Source organism: Leptodactylus fuscus, unplaced genomic scaffold (assembly GCF_031893055.1).
Source record: "Leptodactylus fuscus isolate aLepFus1 unplaced genomic scaffold, aLepFus1.hap2 HAP2_SCAFFOLD_1072, whole genome shotgun sequence".
Lineage (NCBI taxonomy): Eukaryota > Metazoa > Chordata > Amphibia > Anura > Leptodactylidae > Leptodactylus > Leptodactylus fuscus.
Genome location: NW_027439894.1, coordinates 24,389 through 40,480, shown reverse-complemented (window position 1 = coordinate 40,480; position 16,092 = coordinate 24,389). Strand labels below are relative to the sequence as shown.

General features: G+C 44.1%; 7 non-coding genes and 1 pseudogene across 7 annotated transcripts; all 8 read right to left on the bottom strand.

Moving 5' to 3' along the window:
* Positions 1–488: 488 nt before the first annotated feature.
* LOC142186554 (U2 spliceosomal RNA) lies at positions 489–679 on the bottom strand. Its single transcript, XR_012712131.1, has one exon. It is a non-coding gene; the product is annotated as a U2 spliceosomal RNA (small nuclear RNA).
* Positions 680–2,314: 1,635 nt separating this feature from the next.
* On the bottom strand, positions 2,315–2,505 carry LOC142186553 (U2 spliceosomal RNA). Its single transcript, XR_012712130.1, has one exon. It is a non-coding gene; the product is annotated as a U2 spliceosomal RNA (small nuclear RNA).
* Positions 2,506–4,140: 1,635 nt separating this feature from the next.
* Positions 4,141–4,331, bottom strand: LOC142186552 (U2 spliceosomal RNA). The gene has a single exon (XR_012712129.1). It is a non-coding gene; the product is annotated as a U2 spliceosomal RNA (small nuclear RNA).
* A 1,635-nt stretch (positions 4,332–5,966) lies between these two features.
* Positions 5,967–6,157, bottom strand: LOC142186551 (U2 spliceosomal RNA). The gene has a single exon (XR_012712128.1). It is a non-coding gene; the product is annotated as a U2 spliceosomal RNA (small nuclear RNA).
* Positions 6,158–7,792: 1,635 nt separating this feature from the next.
* Positions 7,793–7,983, bottom strand: LOC142186549 (U2 spliceosomal RNA). The gene has a single exon (XR_012712126.1). It is a non-coding gene; the product is annotated as a U2 spliceosomal RNA (small nuclear RNA).
* Positions 7,984–9,618: 1,635 nt separating this feature from the next.
* Positions 9,619–9,809, bottom strand: LOC142186548 (U2 spliceosomal RNA). Its single transcript, XR_012712125.1, has one exon. It is a non-coding gene; the product is annotated as a U2 spliceosomal RNA (small nuclear RNA).
* A 1,635-nt stretch (positions 9,810–11,444) lies between these two features.
* On the bottom strand, positions 11,445–11,635 carry LOC142186546 (U2 spliceosomal RNA). Its single transcript, XR_012712124.1, has one exon. It is a non-coding gene; the product is annotated as a U2 spliceosomal RNA (small nuclear RNA).
* A 1,635-nt stretch (positions 11,636–13,270) lies between these two features.
* On the bottom strand, positions 13,271–13,448 carry LOC142186555 (U2 spliceosomal RNA; annotated as a pseudogene).
* Positions 13,449–16,092: the final 2,644 nt, after the last annotated feature.

Genomic DNA, 16,092 nt, shown 5'->3' with positions numbered 1-16,092 from the left:
TAAAGCAATTTCTCTTGCTTGCCTCAGAAATTTTAATACTCCATTCTCTTCCACGGAAAAAAAGTTTTCAAGTCAGCAGGAAAATCTGAAACAAAATGAAGAAACCAAAATGAAAATAAATAAATTTGGACAAAAGAAAAAACAATTACCAAAAATTACAATGATAACAATACATCATATTTATATAGCGCCAACACATTCCGCAGCGCTGTACAATTTGTCAGGTTAATTTACAGACAACAATATACATTACAAAACTAGTCATTTCACACAATGCAGAAACTGAGGGCCCTGCTCGCAAGAGCTGACAATCTAAGAGGTAGAAGGGGTGACACAAAATTATTGAACCAAAAAAAATAAATAAAATTCGGAAATACAAATAGGATTTCTCATCTAATTCTTCTGATTTGTTGCAAGACATTGAAATGCCAGCAAGCAAGCAGCAGAAGGAAAAAAGAAATTCTTTTTCTATTTTTCAACCAAATTAAGAGGGGTGCACCGGTCCTGGAGATACTGCAATACCAGGTCAATGCGTGGAGTGGACAGAGCAAGCTCTATTTCCATCTCCCTGTTCCAAAAATCCATTTAATATATGGTCCCCAGATAGGGGACGTATCAGATATTAAACTGATAAGAACAGATACTACACTTGATCTTAGCCAAAAGGCCGAGAAGCGATAACCCAAAAATTGGACGCACCCGAGCGGCGCCCCCCGGAAGCAACGTGCACTGCCAAAGGAGAAGGAAGAACAGCTAGCAACCTGGTCAGCAACTCTCACACCCAGGCAAGAAACACAGGTGCACAGCATTACCACAGTCAGCCAATCAATGGTTAATCACTACAGGAAAGTGACCACAGGTGATAGTAGAACTTTGGCGGCAAGGACTCGGCAGTGCACTGCCTTCGCAGCAGGCAAATCTGCATCAGGCCCGCCTCTGCATTAGACCACACCCACTAAAACGTACTTCACGAAGAGTTTGTTTGCTTTTCCTCGAAACACAGCTTCTACGGTTTAATTCCCAAAAAATAGAAAAGGAATACATTACATCACAAAATTGGGGCCCCCACAAGAAGAGAGTGAGTGGGGGGAATAGGAAAGCAAGCAGGGAGAAGAAGAAGAAGGATGGCTCTGGCTCTAAGACTCGTCAGGTTTGTCCACCGGAGGCCCGCACGGCTGGAGCATCTTCTCCATCAAATTGAAGCGCACACGGGCCTTGCTCTCGTTCTCAGCTACAGCAAAGTAGTTCAGCAGGTCAAAGTGGCCCATGTAAGAGCAGTAGGAGTCTCGGTGCTGATTCACCAGCCATTCCCACTTGGTGGTATCTGCGTGACCAGTGCCAATATATTTGGACTGGAGGTGCTCCAGCTGGCTGTGGATAGTGTACCGATCTGTCATGGTGTGTGAGGTCTGCACCAAAAGGTGAACAGGGTGATAGCCAATGCGTTTGGCATCACAGTAGGGCCCACGGCCCCACCTCTACACTTCTCAGCACATCGCTGTCTGCTTGGTACATTTTTGTCGTCATCAAAGCAAGTCCAAAAAATGCTAGACAGAGAAAATTTCCGAAACCGTACGAAGAATGTTCCTCTTGTACAGCGAAACAGATCAAATCCAGTTGCCACTACTGTCACTCAGCGATGCACAGCGCTTGCTGCAAATCTGCATAAACCCTGCCTGCATGTCAGTCTGTCTCCGGAGCAAGCAGGCAGCCACAAGAGGGCAACAAGCACTGCGAAATAAGAAGAAGAGGAGGAGGACGACAACAACAGCAGCAGTAATAGCAGTAGCAGTAGCATCAAGTTGTGCAAAATCCAGGTACAAGTGCAAAGCAATTTCTCTTGCTTGCCTCAGAAATTTTAATACTCCATTCTCTTCCACGGAAAAAAAGTTTTCAAGTCAGCAGGAAAATCTGAAACAAAATGAAGAAACCAAAATGAAAATAAATAAATTTGGACAAAAGAAAAAACAATTACCAAAAATTACAATGATAACAATACATCATATTTATATAGCGCCAACACATTCCGCAGCGCTGTACAATTTGTCAGGTTAATTTACAGACAACAATATACATTACAAAACTAGTCATTTCACACAATGCAGAAACTGAGGGCCCTGCTCGCAAGAGCTGACAATCTAAGAGGTAGAAGGGGTGACACAAAATTATTGAACCAAAAAAAATAAATAAAATTCGGAAATACAAATAGGATTTCTCATCTAATTCTTCTGATTTGTTGCAAGACATTGAAATGCCAGCAAGCAAGCAGCAGAAGGAAAAAAGAAATTCTTTTTCTATTTTTCAACCAAATTAAGAGGGGTGCACCGGTCCTGGAGATACTGCAATACCAGGTCAATGCGTGGAGTGGACAGAGCAAGCTCTATTTCCATCTCCCTGTTCCAAAAATCCATTTAATATATGGTCCCCAGATAGGGGACGTATCAGATATTAAACTGATAAGAACAGATACTACACTTGATCTTAGCCAAAAGGCCGAGAAGCGATAACCCAAAAATTGGACGCACCCGAGCGGCGCCCCCCGGAAGCAACGTGCACTGCCAAAGGAGAAGGAAGAACAGCTAGCAACCTGGTCAGCAACTCTCACACCCAGGCAAGAAACACAGGTGCACAGCATTACCACAGTCAGCCAATCAATGGTTAATCACTACAGGAAAGTGACCACAGGTGATAGTAGAACTTTGGCGGCAAGGACTCGGCAGTGCACTGCCTTCGCAGCAGGCAAATCTGCATCAGGCCCGCCTCTGCATTAGACCACACCCACTAAAACGTACTTCACGAAGAGTTTGTTTGCTTTTCCTCGAAACACAGCTTCTACGGTTTAATTCCCAAAAAATAGAAAAGGAATACATTACATCACAAAATTGGGGCCCCCACAAGAAGAGAGTGAGTGGGGGGAATAGGAAAGCAAGCAGGGAGAAGAAGAAGAAGGATGGCTCTGGCTCTAAGACTCGTCAGGTTTGTCCACCGGAGGCCCGCACGGCTGGAGCATCTTCTCCATCAAATTGAAGCGCACACGGGCCTTGCTCTCGTTCTCAGCTACAGCAAAGTAGTTCAGCAGGTCAAAGTGGCCCATGTAAGAGCAGTAGGAGTCTCGGTGCTGATTCACCAGCCATTCCCACTTGGTGGTATCTGCGTGACCAGTGCCAATATATTTGGACTGGAGGTGCTCCAGCTGGCTGTGGATAGTGTACCGATCTGTCATGGTGTGTGAGGTCTGCACCAAAAGGTGAACAGGGTGATAGCCAATGCGTTTGGCATCACAGTAGGGCCCACGGCCCCACCTCTACACTTCTCAGCACATCGCTGTCTGCTTGGTACATTTTTGTCGTCATCAAAGCAAGTCCAAAAAATGCTAGACAGAGAAAATTTCCGAAACCGTACGAAGAATGTTCCTCTTGTACAGCGAAACAGATCAAATCCAGTTGCCACTACTGTCACTCAGCGATGCACAGCGCTTGCTGCAAATCTGCATAAACCCTGCCTGCATGTCAGTCTGTCTCCGGAGCAAGCAGGCAGCCACAAGAGGGCAACAAGCACTGCGAAATAAGAAGAAGAGGAGGAGGACGACAACAACAGCAGCAGTAATAGCAGTAGCAGTAGCATCAAGTTGTGCAAAATCCAGGTACAAGTGCAAAGCAATTTCTCTTGCTTGCCTCAGAAATTTTAATACTCCATTCTCTTCCACGGAAAAAAAGTTTTCAAGTCAGCAGGAAAATCTGAAACAAAATGAAGAAACCAAAATGAAAATAAATAAATTTGGACAAAAGAAAAAACAATTACCAAAAATTACAATGATAACAATACATCATATTTATATAGCGCCAACACATTCCGCAGCGCTGTACAATTTGTCAGGTTAATTTACAGACAACAATATACATTACAAAACTAGTCATTTCACACAATGCAGAAACTGAGGGCCCTGCTCGCAAGAGCTGACAATCTAAGAGGTAGAAGGGGTGACACAAAATTATTGAACCAAAAAAAATAAATAAAATTCGGAAATACAAATAGGATTTCTCATCTAATTCTTCTGATTTGTTGCAAGACATTGAAATGCCAGCAAGCAAGCAGCAGAAGGAAAAAAGAAATTCTTTTTCTATTTTTCAACCAAATTAAGAGGGGTGCACCGGTCCTGGAGATACTGCAATACCAGGTCAATGCGTGGAGTGGACAGAGCAAGCTCTATTTCCATCTCCCTGTTCCAAAAATCCATTTAATATATGGTCCCCAGATAGGGGACGTATCAGATATTAAACTGATAAGAACAGATACTACACTTGATCTTAGCCAAAAGGCCGAGAAGCGATAACCCAAAAATTGGACGCACCCGAGCGGCGCCCCCCGGAAGCAACGTGCACTGCCAAAGGAGAAGGAAGAACAGCTAGCAACCTGGTCAGCAACTCTCACACCCAGGCAAGAAACACAGGTGCACAGCATTACCACAGTCAGCCAATCAATGGTTAATCACTACAGGAAAGTGACCACAGGTGATAGTAGAACTTTGGCGGCAAGGACTCGGCAGTGCACTGCCTTCGCAGCAGGCAAATCTGCATCAGGCCCGCCTCTGCATTAGACCACACCCACTAAAACGTACTTCACGAAGAGTTTGTTTGCTTTTCCTCGAAACACAGCTTCTACGGTTTAATTCCCAAAAAATAGAAAAGGAATACATTACATCACAAAATTGGGGCCCCCACAAGAAGAGAGTGAGTGGGGGGAATAGGAAAGCAAGCAGGGAGAAGAAGAAGAAGGATGGCTCTGGCTCTAAGACTCGTCAGGTTTGTCCACCGGAGGCCCGCACGGCTGGAGCATCTTCTCCATCAAATTGAAGCGCACACGGGCCTTGCTCTCGTTCTCAGCTACAGCAAAGTAGTTCAGCAGGTCAAAGTGGCCCATGTAAGAGCAGTAGGAGTCTCGGTGCTGATTCACCAGCCATTCCCACTTGGTGGTATCTGCGTGACCAGTGCCAATATATTTGGACTGGAGGTGCTCCAGCTGGCTGTGGATAGTGTACCGATCTGTCATGGTGTGTGAGGTCTGCACCAAAAGGTGAACAGGGTGATAGCCAATGCGTTTGGCATCACAGTAGGGCCCACGGCCCCACCTCTACACTTCTCAGCACATCGCTGTCTGCTTGGTACATTTTTGTCGTCATCAAAGCAAGTCCAAAAAATGCTAGACAGAGAAAATTTCCGAAACCGTACGAAGAATGTTCCTCTTGTACAGCGAAACAGATCAAATCCAGTTGCCACTACTGTCACTCAGCGATGCACAGCGCTTGCTGCAAATCTGCATAAACCCTGCCTGCATGTCAGTCTGTCTCCGGAGCAAGCAGGCAGCCACAAGAGGGCAACAAGCACTGCGAAATAAGAAGAAGAGGAGGAGGACGACAACAACAGCAGCAGTAATAGCAGTAGCAGTAGCATCAAGTTGTGCAAAATCCAGGTACAAGTGCAAAGCAATTTCTCTTGCTTGCCTCAGAAATTTTAATACTCCATTCTCTTCCACGGAAAAAAAGTTTTCAAGTCAGCAGGAAAATCTGAAACAAAATGAAGAAACCAAAATGAAAATAAATAAATTTGGACAAAAGAAAAAACAATTACCAAAAATTACAATGATAACAATACATCATATTTATATAGCGCCAACACATTCCGCAGCGCTGTACAATTTGTCAGGTTAATTTACAGACAACAATATACATTACAAAACTAGTCATTTCACACAATGCAGAAACTGAGGGCCCTGCTCGCAAGAGCTGACAATCTAAGAGGTAGAAGGGGTGACACAAAATTATTGAACCAAAAAAAATAAATAAAATTCGGAAATACAAATAGGATTTCTCATCTAATTCTTCTGATTTGTTGCAAGACATTGAAATGCCAGCAAGCAAGCAGCAGAAGGAAAAAAGAAATTCTTTTTCTATTTTTCAACCAAATTAAGAGGGGTGCACCGGTCCTGGAGATACTGCAATACCAGGTCAATGCGTGGAGTGGACAGAGCAAGCTCTATTTCCATCTCCCTGTTCCAAAAATCCATTTAATATATGGTCCCCAGATAGGGGACGTATCAGATATTAAACTGATAAGAACAGATACTACACTTGATCTTAGCCAAAAGGCCGAGAAGCGATAACCCAAAAATTGGACGCACCCGAGCGGCGCCCCCCGGAAGCAACGTGCACTGCCAAAGGAGAAGGAAGAACAGCTAGCAACCTGGTCAGCAACTCTCACACCCAGGCAAGAAACACAGGTGCACAGCATTACCACAGTCAGCCAATCAATGGTTAATCACTACAGGAAAGTGACCACAGGTGATAGTAGAACTTTGGCGGCAAGGACTCGGCAGTGCACTGCCTTCGCAGCAGGCAAATCTGCATCAGGCCCGCCTCTGCATTAGACCACACCCACTAAAACGTACTTCACGAAGAGTTTGTTTGCTTTTCCTCGAAACACAGCTTCTACGGTTTAATTCCCAAAAAATAGAAAAGGAATACATTACATCACAAAATTGGGGCCCCCACAAGAAGAGAGTGAGTGGGGGGAATAGGAAAGCAAGCAGGGAGAAGAAGAAGAAGGATGGCTCTGGCTCTAAGACTCGTCAGGTTTGTCCACCGGAGGCCCGCACGGCTGGAGCATCTTCTCCATCAAATTGAAGCGCACACGGGCCTTGCTCTCGTTCTCAGCTACAGCAAAGTAGTTCAGCAGGTCAAAGTGGCCCATGTAAGAGCAGTAGGAGTCTCGGTGCTGATTCACCAGCCATTCCCACTTGGTGGTATCTGCGTGACCAGTGCCAATATATTTGGACTGGAGGTGCTCCAGCTGGCTGTGGATAGTGTACCGATCTGTCATGGTGTGTGAGGTCTGCACCAAAAGGTGAACAGGGTGATAGCCAATGCGTTTGGCATCACAGTAGGGCCCACGGCCCCACCTCTACACTTCTCAGCACATCGCTGTCTGCTTGGTACATTTTTGTCGTCATCAAAGCAAGTCCAAAAAATGCTAGACAGAGAAAATTTCCGAAACCGTACGAAGAATGTTCCTCTTGTACAGCGAAACAGATCAAATCCAGTTGCCACTACTGTCACTCAGCGATGCACAGCGCTTGCTGCAAATCTGCATAAACCCTGCCTGCATGTCAGTCTGTCTCCGGAGCAAGCAGGCAGCCACAAGAGGGCAACAAGCACTGCGAAATAAGAAGAAGAGGAGGAGGACGACAACAACAGCAGCAGTAATAGCAGTAGCAGTAGCATCAAGTTGTGCAAAATCCAGGTACAAGTGCAAAGCAATTTCTCTTGCTTGCCTCAGAAATTTTAATACTCCATTCTCTTCCACGGAAAAAAAGTTTTCAAGTCAGCAGGAAAATCTGAAACAAAATGAAGAAACCAAAATGAAAATAAATAAATTTGGACAAAAGAAAAAACAATTACCAAAAATTACAATGATAACAATACATCATATTTATATAGCGCCAACACATTCCGCAGCGCTGTACAATTTGTCAGGTTAATTTACAGACAACAATATACATTACAAAACTAGTCATTTCACACAATGCAGAAACTGAGGGCCCTGCTCGCAAGAGCTGACAATCTAAGAGGTAGAAGGGGTGACACAAAATTATTGAACCAAAAAAAATAAATAAAATTCGGAAATACAAATAGGATTTCTCATCTAATTCTTCTGATTTGTTGCAAGACATTGAAATGCCAGCAAGCAAGCAGCAGAAGGAAAAAAGAAATTCTTTTTCTATTTTTCAACCAAATTAAGAGGGGTGCACCGGTCCTGGAGATACTGCAATACCAGGTCAATGCGTGGAGTGGACAGAGCAAGCTCTATTTCCATCTCCCTGTTCCAAAAATCCATTTAATATATGGTCCCCAGATAGGGGACGTATCAGATATTAAACTGATAAGAACAGATACTACACTTGATCTTAGCCAAAAGGCCGAGAAGCGATAACCCAAAAATTGGACGCACCCGAGCGGCGCCCCCCGGAAGCAACGTGCACTGCCAAAGGAGAAGGAAGAACAGCTAGCAACCTGGTCAGCAACTCTCACACCCAGGCAAGAAACACAGGTGCACAGCATTACCACAGTCAGCCAATCAATGGTTAATCACTACAGGAAAGTGACCACAGGTGATAGTAGAACTTTGGCGGCAAGGACTCGGCAGTGCACTGCCTTCGCAGCAGGCAAATCTGCATCAGGCCCGCCTCTGCATTAGACCACACCCACTAAAACGTACTTCACGAAGAGTTTGTTTGCTTTTCCTCGAAACACAGCTTCTACGGTTTAATTCCCAAAAAATAGAAAAGGAATACATTACATCACAAAATTGGGGCCCCCACAAGAAGAGAGTGAGTGGGGGGAATAGGAAAGCAAGCAGGGAGAAGAAGAAGAAGGATGGCTCTGGCTCTAAGACTCGTCAGGTTTGTCCACCGGAGGCCCGCACGGCTGGAGCATCTTCTCCATCAAATTGAAGCGCACACGGGCCTTGCTCTCGTTCTCAGCTACAGCAAAGTAGTTCAGCAGGTCAAAGTGGCCCATGTAAGAGCAGTAGGAGTCTCGGTGCTGATTCACCAGCCATTCCCACTTGGTGGTATCTGCGTGACCAGTGCCAATATATTTGGACTGGAGGTGCTCCAGCTGGCTGTGGATAGTGTACCGATCTGTCATGGTGTGTGAGGTCTGCACCAAAAGGTGAACAGGGTGATAGCCAATGCGTTTGGCATCACAGTAGGGCCCACGGCCCCACCTCTACACTTCTCAGCACATCGCTGTCTGCTTGGTACATTTTTGTCGTCATCAAAGCAAGTCCAAAAAATGCTAGACAGAGAAAATTTCCGAAACCGTACGAAGAATGTTCCTCTTGTACAGCGAAACAGATCAAATCCAGTTGCCACTACTGTCACTCAGCGATGCACAGCGCTTGCTGCAAATCTGCATAAACCCTGCCTGCATGTCAGTCTGTCTCCGGAGCAAGCAGGCAGCCACAAGAGGGCAACAAGCACTGCGAAATAAGAAGAAGAGGAGGAGGACGACAACAACAGCAGCAGTAATAGCAGTAGCAGTAGCATCAAGTTGTGCAAAATCCAGGTACAAGTGCAAAGCAATTTCTCTTGCTTGCCTCAGAAATTTTAATACTCCATTCTCTTCCACGGAAAAAAAGTTTTCAAGTCAGCAGGAAAATCTGAAACAAAATGAAGAAACCAAAATGAAAATAAATAAATTTGGACAAAAGAAAAAACAATTACCAAAAATTACAATGATAACAATACATCATATTTATATAGCGCCAACACATTCCGCAGCGCTGTACAATTTGTCAGGTTAATTTACAGACAACAATATACATTACAAAACTAGTCATTTCACACAATGCAGAAACTGAGGGCCCTGCTCGCAAGAGCTGACAATCTAAGAGGTAGAAGGGGTGACACAAAATTATTGAACCAAAAAAAATAAATAAAATTCGGAAATACAAATAGGATTTCTCATCTAATTCTTCTGATTTGTTGCAAGACATTGAAATGCCAGCAAGCAAGCAGCAGAAGGAAAAAAGAAATTCTTTTTCTATTTTTCAACCAAATTAAGAGGGGTGCACCGGTCCTGGAGATACTGCAATACCAGGTCAATGCGTGGAGTGGACAGAGCAAGCTCTATTTCCATCTCCCTGTTCCAAAAATCCATTTAATATATGGTCCCCAGATAGGGGACGTATCAGATATTAAACTGATAAGAACAGATACTACACTTGATCTTAGCCAAAAGGCCGAGAAGCGATAACCCAAAAATTGGACGCACCCGAGCGGCGCCCCCCGGAAGCAACGTGCACTGCCAAAGGAGAAGGAAGAACAGCTAGCAACCTGGTCAGCAACTCTCACACCCAGGCAAGAAACACAGGTGCACAGCATTACCACAGTCAGCCAATCAATGGTTAATCACTACAGGAAAGTGACCACAGGTGATAGTAGAACTTTGGCGGCAAGGACTCGGCAGTGCACTGCCTTCGCAGCAGGCAAATCTGCATCAGGCCCGCCTCTGCATTAGACCACACCCACTAAAACGTACTTCACGAAGAGTTTGTTTGCTTTTCCTCGAAACACAGCTTCTACGGTTTAATTCCCAAAAAATAGAAAAGGAATACATTACATCACAAAATTGGGGCCCCCACAAGAAGAGAGTGAGTGGGGGGAATAGGAAAGCAAGCAGGGAGAAGAAGAAGAAGGATGGCTCTGGCTCTAAGACTCGTCAGGTTTGTCCACCGGAGGCCCGCACGGCTGGAGCATCTTCTCCATCAAATTGAAGCGCACACGGGCCTTGCTCTCGTTCTCAGCTACAGCAAAGTAGTTCAGCAGGTCAAAGTGGCCCATGTAAGAGCAGTAGGAGTCTCGGTGCTGATTCACCAGCCATTCCCACTTGGTGGTATCTGCGTGACCAGTGCCAATATATTTGGACTGGAGGTGCTCCAGCTGGCTGTGGATAGTGTACCGATCTGTCATGGTGTGTGAGGTCTGCACCAAAAGGTGAACAGGGTGATAGCCAATGCGTTTGGCATCACAGTAGGGCCCACGGCCCCACCTCTACACTTCTCAGCACATCGCTGTCTGCTTGGTACATTTTTGTCGTCATCAAAGCAAGTCCAAAAAATGCTAGACAGAGAAAATTTCCGAAACCGTACGAAGAATGTTCCTCTTGTACAGCGAAACAGATCAAATCCAGTTGCCACTACTGTCACTCAGCGATGCACAGCGCTTGCTGCAAATCTGCATAAACCCTGCCTGCATGTCAGTCTGTCTCCGGAGCAAGCAGGCAGCCACAAGAGGGCAACAAGCACTGCGAAATAAGAAGAAGAGGAGGAGGACGACAACAACAGCAGCAGTAATAGCAGTAGCAGTAGCATCAAGTTGTGCAAAATCCAGGTACAAGTGCAAAGCAATTTCTCTTGCTTGCCTCAGAAATTTTAATACTCCATTCTCTTCCACGGAAAAAAAGTTTTCAAGTCAGCAGGAAAATCTGAAACAAAATGAAGAAACCAAAATGAAAATAAATAAATTTGGACAAAAGAAAAAACAATTACCAAAAATTACAATGATAACAATACATCATATTTATATAGCGCCAACACATTCCGCAGCGCTGTACAATTTGTCAGGTTAATTTACAGACAACAATATACATTACAAAACTAGTCATTTCACACAATGCAGAAACTGAGGGCCCTGCTCGCAAGAGCTGACAATCTAAGAGGTAGAAGGGGTGACACAAAATTATTGAACCAAAAAAAATAAATAAAATTCGGAAATACAAATAGGATTTCTCATCTAATTCTTCTGATTTGTTGCAAGACATTGAAATGCCAGCAAGCAAGCAGCAGAAGGAAAAAAGAAATTCTTTTTCTATTTTTCAACCAAATTAAGAGGGGTGCACCGGTCCTGGAGATACTGCAATACCAGGTCAATGCGTGGAGTGGACAGAGCAAGCTCTATTTCCATCTCCCTGTTCCAAAAATCCATTTAATATATGGTCCCCAGATAGGGGACGTATCAGATATTAAACTGATAAGAACAGATACTACACTTGATCTTAGCCAAAAGGCCGAGAAGCGATAACCCAAAAATTGGACGCACCCGAGCGGCGCCCCCCGGAAGCAACGTGCACTGCCAAAGGAGAAGGAAGAACAGCTAGCAACCTGGTCAGCAACTCTCACACCCAGGCAAGAAACACAGGTGCACAGCATTACCACAGTCAGCCAATCAATGGTTAATCACTACAGGAAAGTGACCACAGGTGATAGTAGAACTTTGGCGGCAAGGACTCGGCAGTGCACTGCCTTCGCAGCAGGCAAATCTGCATCAGGCCCGCCTCTGCATTAGACCACACCCACTAAAACGTACTTCACGAAGAGTTTGTTTGCTTTTCCTCGAAACACAGCTTCTACGGTTTAATTCCCAAAAAATAGAAAAGGAATACATTACATCACAAAATTGGGGCCCCCACAAGAAGAGAGTGAGTGGGGGGAATAGGAAAGCAAGCAGGGAGAAGAAGAAGAAGGATGGCTCTGGCTCTAAGACTCGTCAGGTTTGTCCACCGGAGGCCCGCACGGCTGGAGCATCTTCTCCATCAAATTGAAGCGCACACGGGCCTTGCTCTCGTTCTCAGCTACAGCAAAGTAGTTCAGCAGGTCAAAGTGGCCCATGTAAGAGCAGTAGGAGTCTCGGTGCTGATTCACCAGCCATTCCCACTTGGTGGTATCTGCGTGACCAGTGCCAATATATTTGGACTGGAGGTGCTCCAGCTGGCTGTGGATAGTGTACCGATCTGTCATGGTGTGTGAGGTCTGCACCAAAAGGTGAACAGGGTGATAGCCAATGCGTTTGGCATCACAGTAGGGCCCACGGCCCCACCTCTACACTTCTCAGCACATCGCTGTCTGCTTGGTACATTTTTGTCGTCATCAAAGCAAGTCCAAAAAATGCTAGACAGAGAAAATTTCCGAAACCGTACGAAGAATGTTCCTCTTGTACAGCGAAACAGATCAAATCCAGTTGCCACTACTGTCACTCAGCGATGCACAGCGCTTGCTGCAAATCTGCATAAACCCTGCCTGCATGTCAGTCTGTCTCCGGAGCAAGCAGGCAGCCACAAGAGGGCAACAAGCACTGCGAAATAAGAAGAAGAGGAGGAGGACGACAACAACAGCAGCAGTAATAGCAGTAGCAGTAGCATCAAGTTGTGCAAAATCCAGGTACAAGTGCAAAGCAATTTCTCTTGCTTGCCTCAGAAATTTTAATACTCCATTCTCTTCCACGGAAAAAAAGTTTTCAAGTCAGCAGGAAAATCTGAAACAAAATGAAGAAACCAAAATGAAAATAAATAAATTTGGACAAAAGAAAAAACAATTACCAAAAATTACAATGATAACAATACATCATATTTATATAGCGCCAACACATTCCGCAGCGCTGTACAATTTGTCAGGTTAATTTACAGACAACAATATACATTACAAAACTAGTCATTTCACACAATGCAGAAACTGAGGGCCCTGCTCGCAAGAGCTGACAATCTAAGAGGTAGAAGGGGTGACACAAAATTATTGAACCAAAAAAAATAAATAAAATTCGGAAATACAAATAGGATTTCTCATCTAATTCTTCTGATTTGTTGCAAGACATTGAAATGCCAGCAAGCAAGCAGCAGAAGGAAAAAAGAAATTCTTTTTCTATTTTTCAACCAAATTAAGAGGGGTGCACCGGTCCTGGAGATACTGCAATACCAGGTCAATGCGTGGAGTGGACAGAGCAAGCTCTATTTCCATCTCCCTGTTCCAAAAATCCATTTAATATATGGTCCCCAGATAGGGGACGTATCAGATATTAAACTGATAAGAACAGATTTTTAATTTTTTATTAAAAGTATTCGCGATACAAAGTTTGTAAATAAAGAAACAGCAAACCACTGTACGAAACTTTGGAAAAATAACATATGTCATGAAAGTCAAATACTTCAGTTAAACATTAAGTTCCATGTTTTAAACCTCCACACCTTATTGGCTTTATTGTGTCCCAGTTTTTTGCAGTCATTCAAATAGTAAACATACATATCGGCTAGTGCCATTCTTATACACTCTTTTTCGCTAATGTAGTCCTTTTTGTACACAAGAATATTGCGGCACTTCCACAAGGACAGTTTAAAACAGTTTATGAGCGTCCACATCACTCTTTGGTTCTCATTGCTCAGTCCAGTACTTAGTCCATAGAGAACCACGTCATGGTCTAGAGTGCGCAACCCTGTCAAAAACTTCAAAAGTTCACCAATGCTCTGCCAAACGGATCTGGAGAAGTGACAATTCCAGAATAAATGCAAAACCGTTTCGCTCTGTCCGCAAGATAGTCTGGGACACAGAGAGGTATTGCTCCTACGCCGTGCATGTTGAAAAGCCCGCACTGGCATTGCCTCATGTACTGCTAACCAGGCTAAGTCCCGCAACTCATGTCCCAGGTAAGTCTCATGCACGTTTTCCCAAATTTTTTGACTCCGCTGGTATGAAAAGTTTTTAACCGGCTCCAAGGTTTCCTGCTTGTCCAGGACTGTCCAGATCTTTTTTGGGACACTTAATATGGATTCCTCCAGGTCTTTCAGGCCGTAAGTATGGATTGTTCTTTCCAGCTCATCGTACCATCTGGGACGCGACATGGCTGTCGGGGTTGACAAAGGGATTTTAAGCCATCCGTACTTTCTGAAGATGGTTCCGGCTCCGTACTTAAGAAAAAGACTCCAATCGGATTTTGTTTGTAAGCTTCTAAAACAAAGAGAGAAGTAGTTAATGCTAAGTATTTTTCTTACATTTGGTAGTCCACGGCCTCCTTTTTTTCGCCCTTTATAGCATTTTTCACGTCCGACTTTTTCGTGGCTGGAGCTCCAGAAAAATTTGCATATGGTCCTCTGCAGAGTTTTTAGGATGCCTGCTGGAGGGAAGAATACTGTATTTATATATAGAAGAATCGGTATCAATACAGATTTTATCACGAGCAGTTTGCCTTCCATGGACAACTTTCTCATTTGCCAGAAAGTGACTTTTTTCTCTATTTTCTCCCTGGCCAGTTGCCAGCTCTCTTCACCATTATTCTCCGCATTGAAGATCACCCCTAGGATTTTAACCTTCTCACCTTGGATCTTTAGATTCGGTATGGTGACATTGCTCCAATCCCCTATGGTAAAGCATTCGGACTTGGTTAAGTTTAGTTTGAAGCCAGAGGCCTGACAGAAGCATTCAGTTAAGAAAAGCGCTCTCCTAAGTGACGGTTCAGACTCGCAAAAAATGGTGACGTCATCCATGTACGCTTTTACCTTATTCTGCGCACCGCCACCACCAGGCAGCGGCGTCCCCCTCATCACCTTATCGGCTCTCAGCGTTGTTAAAAAAGGCTCAATGGCGCACACGAAGAGGATCGGGGACAGAGGACATCCCTGCTTCACACCGGATCTTAGAGTTACTGGTCCTGAAAGATAACCATTTATAATGATTTTACTGTATGCATTTTCGTACAATAAGGCGACCCTTTTAGTGAACTGGTCAGGGAAGCCCATTTCCGCCAGTACTCTCCATAAGAAAGCATGGGACACTCGATCAAAGGCTTTCATAAAGTCGAGATTCAGTAGAGCTACTTTTTGCTTTCTTTCGAGCGTGTACCAGATTGCATCTCTGGTTACGTTTAAATTTGCATAGATCCCCCTTCTTGGTACTGCACAGACTTGGTCTGTGTGTATTGTTTTTTCCAGTACACTCTTAACACGGTTCACCAGGATTTTTGCATACACTTTGTAGTCTGAGTTAAGAAGTGTTATAGGTCTCCAATTCTCTAAATGTTCTCTATTACCTTTTTTGTGCAATAAGACTACAGCACCTTCCCTCCAGGTCCCAGGCAATGCCTGCGCTTCCATGGCCTCTGAAAAAACACAAAATAAGTCCTCTTTTAAGGCGTCATAGAACTCAAGATAAAAATCAATAGGGAGACCGTCAGTCCCTGGCGTCTTTCCAGGTTTTAAACTTTTTATAGCGTAAGTCATTTCCTGCGGTGTAAGTTTACTTAATAAGATTGGGTGTTCTTCCTCTGTAAGCTTCATTTTGATAGTTTTTAAAACATCTTTTAGGAAAAACTGGTCTATCTGCTTGGTGTCAAAGAGATTTTGATAATATTCCCTCGCCTTCTTCAATATACCCTCCAGGTCGCATGCTCCTTCTAATTTTTCTATGGGTACCTTTTTTTCTTGTTGTTTTTTAAAGAAAAAGCGGGTGCATTTTTCATTTTCCTCCAAATTTTCAACCTTTGCTGAAAAGATAATCTCCTTCCCCCTCTCTTCAATGGCAGTCTGTATGTGTTTCTTTACAGATTTTATCACCTCCTCCATTTCTACTCCAGCGTTCTGTAATTGTGTTGCTGTTTGCAGCTGTAACAACAGATTTTTATATTTTTCTTTTTTTTCCCTGGCTACTGCTCTCCCCATACGGCAAAAAAAGTTTTTTATACGACTTTTAGCATACTCCCACCATATCAGGCTAG